This window comes from Antechinus flavipes, chromosome 1 (genome assembly GCF_016432865.1).
Source record: "Antechinus flavipes isolate AdamAnt ecotype Samford, QLD, Australia chromosome 1, AdamAnt_v2, whole genome shotgun sequence".
Taxonomy (NCBI): Eukaryota; Metazoa; Chordata; class Mammalia; order Dasyuromorphia; family Dasyuridae; genus Antechinus; species Antechinus flavipes.
Genome location: NC_067398.1, coordinates 175,000,413 through 175,013,811, shown reverse-complemented (window position 1 = coordinate 175,013,811; position 13,399 = coordinate 175,000,413).

Here is a 13,399-nt window from a genome sequence, read left to right as displayed (position 1 = left end):
ACTCCAAAATAGGAAGTCATAAGTATTTACTGTATCAAGCATACATATATGTGTGTGTGTGTGTGTATGTTTGTATATATTTATATACACATGTAGATGTGTATTTGTACCACTTATGATTCCATTGGTAATAGAGGACTCATAAAAGAAACTACTACCAGTGTATGTCAGTATCTATCTGATCAATATTAGAAGACCTTAGAATTACTTGTTCAGGGTCACATAGTCCCATTAAGAGAGATGGAACTTGTCTCAGATTTCTTAACATAAAGACAGCTTACAATCTACTAAATCATAGTGCTTCTTCTATATATCTACATATATAAATATATAAAGTTTTAATTAAATATGTTTTTACCCATTTTCCCTCAGGAAACCAACATTCTATTTCTACTTCTTTCAACTCTTTCTTTGGCTTTTGATTAACAACTATTTTTTTAACCTCCATCTCTTCATTTAATAATTAATTGCTATTAATTCCAATGAACAAATCAAAGATTTCTATATGCAAAGAACTATGGCAGGTACATACACAGATAGGCAGTCTTTCTGGTAATACAGATCACAACTAATGCATGCAACTCCATGTCTAGCCATAAATCCTCCATAATTCACTCAACATTTTTTTTCTTCCTATATGGTCATTATATGTAATATATACATTGACTATTTTTTGCTCTTCTACTTGACTCGTATCCTTCCAACCATCTTATATATGAGCTCTTTTATATATTTTGGTCAATTTGTAAATTATCAATAATAAATATATCAATAATATAATTCTTGATGTGTGTGTGTTTTGTGTGTGTGTGTGTGTGTGTGTGTGTCTCCTATCTAAGAAAAAAGAAAATATTGGTCAGCAGTAAATCTCCTATTAAATGTTCCTACTATCTTCATATTTAGAGAATTTCCAGAGTTTCCCATATTCTGGAAAATATGGGGATTTTGTACTCTCTCCCTCTCCTTCTTCCTCTCCTTGTCCCTCTCCCTCCCTGTCTCCCAGTTTCTCCCTGTCTCTCTGTCTTTGTCTCTGTGTATGTGTGTCTCTCTTGTGTCTCTCGATCTCTGTCTCTATCTCAATCTGTGTCTCTCTGGGTGTCTGTCTCTGTGTGTGTCTCTGGGTGTCTCTTCCTCTCTGTTTATATGTCACTTTCTCTCTTAACCTGGCTTTATGTCAGGTTAAGTATATGCCATGTATAAATATAATACCACAGGTCCTATAAATGTGTGAGAAATCCACCAGTCACATGCCCCCTTCCCAACAACCCCAATCCTTCATATATGTGGTAACCTTAGCAGGATTTATATGTGCTTAGAACCTCTTTCTCGTGATAAAGAAGACAGTGTGAGACTATTTTGACTAAAGGGTAGATAAAGTCATCTTGTTAAATAAAGCTAGTTTTATATGAATCTGGATTCTCACAAGGGTCCTATTTCAGTAGGAAACACTTGATCCAAATGTCATTTTGCATGGATGAATAGAGTTCAAAGTGAACCTTTTTTTTTTTTAAGATTCCCCCAAATTTTCCAGATTTTCAAGGTAAATTCTAGACATTTGTCAGCCTTATTTTTGTAAATGAGTACATCAAGACCTTTTGCCAAATAAAACTCATACCATTTACTATATTCACTATTAAGAAATTAATTTATTGAATACTTATTTTTCACTCATTCCTCGGCTTAGCACTGTTGGTGATACAATATGATTATGTTTCCTTTTCTTAAGGAGCCTGTATTATAGGTAGAAAGAAATAGCAACACTCATTAACAATAAAAATAATACGGGTACATGCTGAATTGTGTGGAAGACAATACACATTGAAATTCAGAGGAGTGGAAAGAAAAGGGAAGGGAAAGTAAGAAAAATGACGGAAAGTGAAGGGAAAGGTTAAGCATTTATATAATAAACCTACTATGTGTCAGGCACTGTGCTAAGTGATATTTTTGCAATATTCTCTTATTGGATCCTTATAATAACCCTGAAAGGTAGATATTTATTGTTATCCCCATTTTACAGTTGAAAACACTGAAGCAAACAGAGCTTACTGATCTTCTTAGGATTAGATAGCTAGTAAATATCTGACAAATTACTCAGAACTTCTTGACTCCAAAACTCTTAACTATTCTACCAGCTGCTCTCCATCAGAGAGGGAAAGTTAGAGTATTCAATGAGGACTTTGTGAAGGAGATGGAATTTTAGTTGTGTCTTGAGGAATGAGTAGTATTCAGAAAGATAGAAAGCAGAAAGAAGAGCATTCCCAGAAAGAGGAGCTTTAAAGGAATCAACATGAGGAAAGACACTGAAGAATGCTGTGTGCTTTGTCTCCAAGTCAGTGAGAATATTGACCTGATTAAAGTAATGTTCCTGAGCAGTTATCAGGTAGGAAAGGTGAGACCAGACTATGTAATTCCTTGAAAGTCAGGATTATAGATTTGAGATTTAATCTTAAAGCAAATTTCCTAAATGATACAAATCTGATCCTCACTCAGAAATCCAAATAAAGGAATATGATTCTCATTCTTAAATTCTACTTTCATTCATAGACCTTGATGTAGAGCAGGGATGGGGAATTTTTTTTCTTCCAAGAGCCATTTGGATATTTGTAGCATTATTTGAGGGCCTTACAATTATCAACTTATAGAACTCAAACAGTAGGAGGTCATTGCATCTAGTTCAGCTTATTCTCTTCTATGATTGCCTTATGGCCCTCAGGCCCAGACATTCCCCATCCCTGAGGTAAAGGAAAGACTATGGTCATAGGTCACTTGGATAAAGAGAAGTAACATAATCATTAAAAACAGAATGGATCCATCCCTAAACATTCAGAACTCAAGTAAATATTTTTATGAACCTGTATTTTTTTTTTTGAACAGGACTGATTTGTTTAAAAAGTGCTTTCATTTTCAAGGTAAAATAAGAATACGAAATATTTGCCTTTTTATCATGATTAGTCACAGCATCAAGGAAATTTCTTCATACAAAAGAAGCACATTTATAGCCGAAGTATTGCATATATATTAACCAAAAATTTCTTCCCTAAAATTCCATAGTATAGCATGAATTACAAAGGGACTAGATTTTTTTTAAATTTATCAATAACACAATGCTGAAAAAATAATGGTATCCTTCAATACACAGCAACCCCAAATTTGGAGTTTTATAGAATTTCAATCAATCAGTATTAATTAGGAATCTATAATGTGCCAGGTACTGTATTAGGTACTGGGGAGAAGAGTGAGATAGAAAAAAGTTAGACTCCTCCTTGTGCTCAGGGAGCTTACATTTAATCATGAGAGATTATGTACATAGAGATATGATAGCTTCCAAGGTGATTTGAGGAGAGAGAATACTGTAGGTAGGAGAATCATGTAGAATGTGGCATGTAAATTTAAACATGAAATGCTAGCTAGCATAGTAGGATAGAATACTCGGCCTGGAGACAGGAAGATCTAAATCCAAATGTGGCTTTAGATACTTACTAGTTGTGTGACTATGGGAAAGTCACCTAACCCTGTTTGCCTCAGTTTGCTCATGGTCAACCACTCTAGAATCTTTGTCAAGAAAACCCCAAATGGGGTCACAAAGAGTAAGACATGACTGAAACCACTGAATAACAACAACAAGCTGAATCTTGAAGAAAACTTAGAATTCTAAGTGAAGAAGAAACACAGGGAAACTAAAGGAAAAGCCAGAACAGAGGCACCAAGATGAGAAACAGTGTGGTAGAAAAAATCCAACTGAGTTGACTGTGCAGTGCATGGAGGGAAGAAATGTATAGCAGGACTGGAAAAATAGATTAGATCAGGTTGGATCAGGATGTCTAGATTCTGAGGGATTTTAAATACCAAACAAAGGAGTATATCCACTTTTACAGGAAATCAGGAGTCACTAGAGTTTTGCGATTTAAAAAGTGATATAATAAGACCCACACTTTAGGAAAAAATCACTTTGATAACTGTGAAGGATGGATTGGAGAGAAGTGAGACTTGTTAGGAAATAAATTTGGCTATATTCACATTCATGGAATTTTAAATTTCTTGTGGTCTGTCACTTGGACATATTACAAAGCTTTTTTCTCTTCTCCTTGACTTCCAATAACTTTTTTCTTCCTTTTATTTGGAAAAGCAAGATGGTTGAGTGGAATGCTAAACTGGACATCAAAAGATAGCTAAGTGACACAGGGCTAGAATACTGATATTTGACTTTTTTTTTTTTTTTTTTTGCTGAGGCAATTGGGGTTAAGTGACTTTCCCAGAGTCACACAGCCAGGAAGTATTAAGTATCTGAGGCTAGATTTGAACTTAGGTTCTCCTGACTTCAGGGCTGGTGCTCTATCCACTGTGTCATCTAGCTGGCCCAAGTACTGATATTCGGGATCAAATATTTTTTAGCTATATGACCCTTGACAAATCACTTAACTTCTTTTTTAGTTTTAATTTCATCAATTATAAAATGGAGATAAAAATATCCTCTATCTTTGAAGGTTGTTGTGAGGATGAGATAATTTTCCTAAATCATTTTGCAAACTTTAAAGAAATTTGTAAATTTGAGTTATTATCACTTGTTCAAGTCCTAGTTTTTAAGGTATGTTTGAGCAAATCATTTAGCTTCTATTTTCTTATCTATAAAATACAGTAATGATACTGGTAATATGGACCTTCTCCATTATAGGGAATATTGTTATTTTTATTTACATTATTATATAAATGCAAAATATTAATTTGCTGGTCCATCAAAAATTAAACAACAACAACAACAAATATGGTCGATTAAAAGCTAAGAAGTGATGAGCTAACTGCTTCTGAAGAGCCAAAAGGCTATAGGCTTGCCTCCTTAGAAAGATAATAGATAGTCAAAAGTCTTAGTTTAATTAGTATAAGACTTCAGAGCAGAGAAGGGAAGACATATACAAAAGATAGTTAATTCTTCTAAGAAATCCCAGATAGGTCACATTACAAAGGGAGAAAGAACAACAAAGGGACCACTCAATTTAAAAACTAGATCCCACAGAAAGTCAAAAACTCAGCAGGATAACCTTTTTTTTTTTGGGTGGGGTAGTGGTAAAAATGGAACTAATGAACATAAGATTGCCAGTTTCATTCTTTAATGGGCCTGTGCTCTTTTCTTATGATAGAATGATGGATCCAAAATTGAATATGTAATATATTAATAATACTAATGTACTTTTATTATTATTTAACAAATCAGAAATGACAATAACAGAGAAATAATAAGAGGCATTTCTCTTCTTTCACAAATTTGCATTGGAGTAGGCAAGGAAAGGAAAAGAATATATGCTGGGGTTGCAATGGAAGGACAGTCATTGGATTCCGTTGAGTGGATTCTATGTTCTCTCTGTGTCCAATACAGAAAACAACCTAGTATGATACTTTCACAGAACTACCTTCCTGAGTCAATGAACTCTGGAAATCTATTCTTCTCCTTTCAAATTTACCTATAGTGTGGATCATTTTTCTACAAACTGCTTTTCCTACTAATGTGAAATGAGGTTTAATATATTACCTCAACTAAGTTAATTTTAATTTTAATGGAGCACAGACCCTTAATAACCCAATGGAAAGGAATCTCTAATCATGAAAATTTAGGCACAAAGAATAGGTTATATTTTTGGATCAAAATTTTCATGTGGGCCTTTGTGGATTCCACATAGGACTACTAGTACAACAGACATTCCGCCTCCCTATTACAGTTCCTAAAGATAATTCATATTTAGAGTGTCTTACGCCTTGCCTGATAAATGTTTGTTGAATTACCAAATTCGTTTAATAATCTTTCTTTCTTCATTCTACCTCACATAAAGATTGTTAGCCATTAATATAATAGAATATCTTTATAATGCTTATGCTGAGGAATAGGTTAGAGACCTAATAATTTAATGCAACCATACTTTACTCTGTGCCAAGAAATGAACAAAAATCAAAACATTTCCTACTCAAAAAGAAACTTTCATTCTACTAGAAGGAGACAGGACATGCATAGATAAATAATTACAAAATATAAAAAGTAAGCAAAATGTAATTTCAGAGAGGATCGAGAAAGGCATCATGTGGTATATGGCATTTGAATTGAGCCTTGAAAGAAATCAAGGATTCTAAGAGATGAAGCTGAGGAGGAAAACATTCATTGTATGGAGGGACAACTCAACAAAGACAAGGACACCAAAGATGGAATGTTTTGAATGGGAAAATTAAGTTGTCCAGTTTAGCTGGAAGTTTATGAGGTGGAATAATATGAAATAAGTCAAATAGGGTGGAGTCAGACTGTGGAGCTCTTTAAATAACAAAGAAATGAGTTTTTATTTTATCCTACAGACAGTAGGAAACACTAACACTTCTTAAAAGAGGGAGTGACATGGTAATATTTGTGAATATTATTTTGTTGTTATTCTGGAGGATGAATTGAAGAGGAAAGATATAGGAGTCAGAGAAACTAATGAGGAGGCTACTGCAATATTTCAGCTAGGAAGTGATAAGAGCCTGAAGTGGGATGGTAGCCATATGAAGAAACAGAAGTTGGGCAGATGCAGAATATATTGGAGAGGTAGATTCAAGAATATATTGAACGGGTAAATTCAACAAGACTTGACAACTGATTAAATATAGAGAATGAGTTTAAAAGTGAAGAACTGAATATAACTCTAAAGTGTGAATGTGGGTGACTAAAAGGGAAATGATGCCCTTCACAGAAACTTAGAAGTTATGGTTCAGCCACATTATCCAGTTTATTTACTGTGTTGAATTATTCATTCATTTATTCATTAAGTAATGACAATGCATTTAAATGAATTAATCTGACCCATGACATATCTAGCTTTGGAGGTATCTTGGTAGAGTGGATACAAAATTGACCTGGTAGCTTATAAATCTCAACATTGCCCTCTCTGTGCCCCAATATCGTTCTAAGACTATAAGTTGTAAAGAAGGTGCGAATTAACATTGGTTTAAAAACAAAATCCCTTACTAAGAACTCTCTCTACAAATGGATTCAGGGGGCCTCTGTTTAAGAAAAATCCAACATTAGCTATATTCAGTTATTGCTTTTGTTTCTTTGTGTCATTTTGAATGTTATTTTTCTGAAATAAAAATATAATCTTGCCTTAAATGTGTCATACAAAATATTTTATATGAAATCTTCTAACAATTCAGCTATTCTATAAATAATACCAATATAACAAAAGATAATAATATCCATACACAGAGGTATACCTGTGCCATTGGTTCCAGGACTGATTTTATGCTGTACATAATAACTTGCCTTTACAAATATGTAAACAAGCATCTAATGTCTGGCAGAAGTACAGATGTAAAGTCACCTTAGTAAACCCATTTTAAACACACAATTAGGAGATATAAAATTAGTCAGTGGCACTTACATTGTACATAGAGTATTGTTTAAATTTTTCTCCAAGGAAAACAGGAAGCCTCATTTATTTCTTGCCTGGAACAAAAAACATCATAGAAAGTAATTCATGTGAAACCTTGGACTAAATGTATTAGTCAGCAAAATCTACACAAAGTCATCAACACCAATTACTGAAATTGGAACGCATACTGTCTTGCAAGCTAAACAACCTGCATAGGTCAGTGGTTCTCAGATGGCACTCATTTCTCAGCTATTGACAATGAATTGTTTGTTATGAGTCCCAGAGCCCTTGGGGTTGTTTAGTGAACCTAATTCAGATGACCCGGGAAACATCCACTGAAAAATTCTTCTCTAAATATAATTTTTCCTTTTCTTTCCTGAGCTTAAAAAAAAGCACTGACATTTCTTCTACTCCCTTGCATAATCTGCAACATTTTTTTCCTAATTTTAGTGCTTATTTTACGTTGTAAAAACATTAAAGGGGGATTTCCTGTAACTTGCTACTTATTAAGAACAATGGGGGCAGTGTGTTCTGAATCATCTTAAACCAGCCTTGTAAATACCTGTGACATGATACCAGCCCACAATCACTTACTCTCAATTCACTGTCTTCTCTGAAACAAGCACGCAGAAAATAAAATACATACTCAGCATTCTCAGCTCCACTTGCCCAGCTGAACTTGCCACGCCCCTCAGGCAATTAGGCAAACTGTTATTTGCAAAATTGCTCCAAACAATATAATTTAGCATTTTCATTTGTAGTGGCTGCTTTTGAGGATATTAAGAATACTATCAATGTTTTTCTGTGCATTTATTTTTGTCATCATTCTTAACTCTCTGAAATGACATTTTCTTTGTTTTTTTTTTTTTTTGGTTTAATTTTATTTTTAAATTAATGAAGACCTATTTTACCTCCTTCCTACATCCTCTCTTCAAACTGGAAAACAAAACCTTTAATTTAAAAAAATATATATGCAAAGTCAAGCAAAATAAATTCCTGCATTGGCTAATTCTAAAAAATATATTTTCTGAGTCCATCAGTTTTCTGTGAAGAAGTAGTTTATCCTTGGTTCTTTAGAATTGTCAGGGTTTTTTAGTTAATAAAAGTTATTTATTTTAACAATATTGTTGATATTGTATAAATTATTCTACTGGTTCTGCTCTGAAACCATCCTCTTCATCATTTCTGCCATCATACCACTCCCTTATATTCATATGCCATAATTTGTCCAACCATCAATTTATTGATAACTTGCTTTCCATTTTTGCAGTAACAAAATAAACTGTGTTCAATATCTTTCATGTATATTGTTCCTTTTCTTCGTTTTTGCCTTTTTGGGCTATTGAAATGATGCTTCTCAAGTGTGGTCTGGGTATATAAATATAACTGAAAGTCACTCTAGGTTAAGTGGTGCCAGACAAGCTGTACCCATGAGAACCCTAAGGATTTTATTGAAATTCAGCTTTCATTCACAGATTTCTACTGATGGTCTTGCAGTTAAGATTATTTATGATAAAAATTATTTATTGTCATTTTAATTTATGAAAACAGGCATTTGCATAACAGTAGAATTTTTAAAAGATGATTGTACATGAAACTGCAAATCTATTGCTTACAACTTGCTATTCCTTTTAAATATATAAATAAAGTTGTCATGTAATCTTTGCTTTCCTTTTTTCCCCTCTCTCTCCACCCTAGAGATAAATGCCATCAGATACAAATATGTATGTGTCTGTAAAATCATTTACCTACTTCTATTTATTAGTTCTTTCTCTGGATACAGATAATATCTTCCTTCATATGTCCTTTGTGGTTAATTTGCATACATATAATAGTCAAAATGACTTAGTCACTCTAAATTGTAATTAAAACAATATAACCTTGTCATCCTTTACATATTTTCAAATTGAAGGTATGGAAGGTTTGTAATAGTTAACTTCTTAGTCCAACAGAGAGGCAGTTGATTGGTTCGTCATTCGTTGCTGTTCTTCATTCTCGAAGAGGACCAAAATGTCTTCACTCTGTTACCCTAATATCAGATCCTTTTTTGAGGTGAAAAACGTCAACAAGCTTCTTTTGGCTGAAGAGAAACCTAACACAGATGAGTCCTTTTTTTTCCTCCTCCTCCCTGGTCCACTCTTGGAGTATTCCCTCACTCAATACCAAACCTTAGAAACAAAACAATTTTATTAGACCAATAACTCTGCTTTTCTCCTCCAACCACTGTTTTACTTTGTGAAATTGAATTCCACACAAGTCTTCCATCCCTGATCGTCTATTTAAAAGTGAGAATGGAGTCTGATTCTGGAACTCCCAGTTATCCTCCACCCCTTTCCACTCAAGTGTTTCTTGCAAAATTTATCAGGGAAAATCCTGTCTATGGAACTCGAAGGGATGCAGGTAATTTGTGGGGACAGAAGCAATCTGCTTCAGTTTCAAGCATCAGAGGATTTGGATTCAAAGTCTACCTCTCCTACCTACTTCCTATGTGACATTTAGCTAGTTATTTAACATCCCTGAGTCTTAGTTATCTCATCTGTGAAATGAGGGGTGGAGGTGGGTTAAATGACCTCTGAGTCATCTTTCTAGATTTCTAGATCTGTAATTCTTATTTTGTAGCACCAGTCACAGGAGTTTCTGATACATGCTCTTCCAGCCTGTCTGTAGGTCAGTGAGAAAACTCTTTATAATAACAAAGAGAAAATATAAGCTTTAATTATATACTGCAAGCTTTTCTATACAGTGCTTTAAGTATTTCATTCACCCCAATCTCTGAGATCTCAACTTTTATAATCATTTTTTTCCACACACCAACCTCCTCATCATTATTAAGCAGTCTCATATGTAAGTATACTTCTATCTTCTCTGACTTCTAGCATCTTGCAAGAGACTATTCCCTAATTTCCTCTAAATTCAATTTGATTTCTTTAAAGGTCCCTGACATGTGCTAATTAGCATGACCATCCTAAAGGTAGCGGTAAATCAGACTGCTACTAATCTACCTCTCTCAATCTATTACTTTGAAATGCCCTGGGATGCACCAGGGTATTGAGGAATATCACCCCCTGAAAACAAGATTTATCACCCCTGTCAAATACCATTCACACTGATGAATTCTGACATTCACCTCCATATGAGTCAGGATCCACTTATTATTTAATTAGCCAATTTTATGTTAACTTTTGCCATTCAATTTGACAACACAACTGCTTTTCTCTCTCTTACAGCTTAGCCTGACAAGAATTAAATAGAAGTCCCAGTTCTCAAATCCAGTCTTCAAAGTATTATATTCTTTTGTCTGGAGCTTGGCATATATCTATATAGGGATCAGCATCTTTGAAGAATTAGATGATCACTTGTGGAAGGTATTATAAAAGACATACAGGTATTTGGCTGAGGTAAGATTAGCTGGACAACTTTAGGATTTCATGTCAATAAAATAATACATGAAATAAAACCACAAGATTTCAGAATATTTTGAAAGACTAAGTTTAGGGCAACAATCAGAAGCAGTTTTAGGGTCAATAAGGACTCACACTCTCACAGTGATGTCTGTGCTGTTGTCATACATGAGTCCCTGTCTCAGGCCACAAATAACTTTTACATGCTCAAGGCCTCATCTGTCTTCCTTATTGGAAAATATCCCTCCTGAGACAGTCACAGATGATGTTTCAGAAAGAAGGGAAACACAACTGTTCAATGGAATATTTATAAGATGAATATATTTCCCTAAACAGTTTAAAGAATAATAACAAAAAAGATTATTCCAATCCTTCCTCCACCTCAAAATACGTGTGCAACAGTTAATGAAAAAAATAAACAGCTATTTAGGCTAGAATTTTTGTCTTCCACAGTAAAGATTTCACTTATATTCAAAATTAGAGCTCTCATTGTTTTTTATTTTGTTTTTGTTTTATTTTTCTAACCAAAAAAGCGCTGAATCCAATATTTATACTCCTTTGTCACTTGTAGTGCCTACAATTCCTTTTTCTCCAGCCAACCCCTGGCTTGCCCTCTCATAGGGCTTGCTAATAATTGGTTGGATAATTTCTTGCATTTCTTTCCTTGAATTTAGCCTACGTGTCTCCAAAAAGCCTTCATCCCTGAAGAAAGATTCAATTTAAATTATAATCTGATGTTGATAGAGCAAAGTGTATTTAGTCAGTCAACAATTATTGAATAAATTCTTAGTAGAAACAGCTAGATAGCATGGTGGTAGGAGCACTGGAATACTCTAGAGTCAGGAATACCTGAATTCAAATCTGACTTCAGACATTTAGTGACTATGTGACCCGGGGCTGTGTGCCTCGGTTTTCTCATCTATAAAATGGGGATAATAATAGTCCCTACCTTGTAAGATTGTTGAGAGGATTAAATGAGGTAGTATTTGGAAGCTCCTGGTACATCATAGGCACTTAATAAATCCTTTTCCCTCCTACCCTCTCCCCTCCTCATACATATTATTTACTATATTTCAGGTACTGTACTAAGCTCTGAAGACACAAATACAAGTAAAATCATAATCCCTGCCCTCAAGGAATTCACATTCTAATGGAAGAGACAAATGTAAACTACTATGTGCACACAACATATGTGTATGCATATACATATGCATACATATATATGTAAGCTATATATATGGTAGTATGTATATATGTATGTATGCATATATATACATATAGGGGAATGGAGTATAAATAGATGGAAGAGAAGGCACTAGCAGTTGAACAAAAAGGGGACTAGAAAAGGCTTCCAGTGGAAGGTAGATTTTGAGTAGAGTCTTAAAGAAAGCTGGGAAAGCTAAGAGACAGAGATGAGGAGAGAGAACATTAAACACTGAATTTAGCTAGAACAAAAGCAAAAAGGAAAAAGATGAAGTCTTATTCAAAGAACAAATAGACCAGTGTAGCTGGATCATAGAATCTGAATATGAGATAAAGTATAAGAGACTGAAAAGGTAGAAAGGTGCCAGATTTTAGCCCAATTTTCCTCATGATGCAACTTTCCTAACATTTTTTCCAATTTTTTCTGTATAACTTTAAAAAAAAATTCACAGTTTTCCCCTACATGATTTTTTCCCTTTTGTACCCACAAATTCAGAAATTTTTTCAGTGGAAAAAAAAGCACATAGTTTCTACCATAATGGTTCCTACATCCAGGGTTGTCAGACTCAGCTGGATTTTAAGAGTCTAATATTCCTTCCTAAGTTGAACTGCCAATAGGATTTCACTTCAGTCCAAGTTATGTCTTGTTTTATGGGAAACATTTCTTTATATCTTTAGCACACAGCAGAGTATCTGGCACATAGTAGGTGCTTAACAAATCTTTATCAACTTGACAGTGTTCTTGCTAAAGTTGCCTTAATCACTTAATGGGTACAACCTTAGTCAGACTTAAAACTTATGGAAGACCTTAGCTTTAAAAGGCCAAGGTCTTCCACAGCATCCACGGCTATCACCATCCTGATCTTTATCTGGCCACTGGATCCAAATGGCTCTGGAGGGAAAAGTGAGGCAAGTGACCTTGCACAGCCCTCCCCCACTTAAATCTAATTCACTTGCATTTCATGTCATCTCGCCTCCCTGACTCTTAGAGAATGAAGAACATATAACAACTGCTGTCAAATTGCCAACTGGTTGCTTACCCCACAGGTTGCTTGTCTGGGATTCTCCTGAAAGATTAATATAATCACCTAACTCCCATTAAAAAAAATCTTTGATGCTTCATTGCAGTGAATAGGTGATTCTAATGTTATCTAATTTCTGTCAACAGAGTATAAACCTGGAACGTTAGACTATGATAGAAAAACTTAGTATGTTGCCTGTGAAATATTATATCTCTTTCCAAGGAGCAATCTAGCTAAGCAAAGTCCTCTGTACTATGTAGATGGGATACTACATGAATGCTTTATCTATAGCAAACCATGAAAGATAAAAAGACAAAATGGCCTTCATTCCTATGTGTCCTCCCTTCCATTGCTATATTTATAAGGTAAAAAGGGTGAAGAAGAGGGT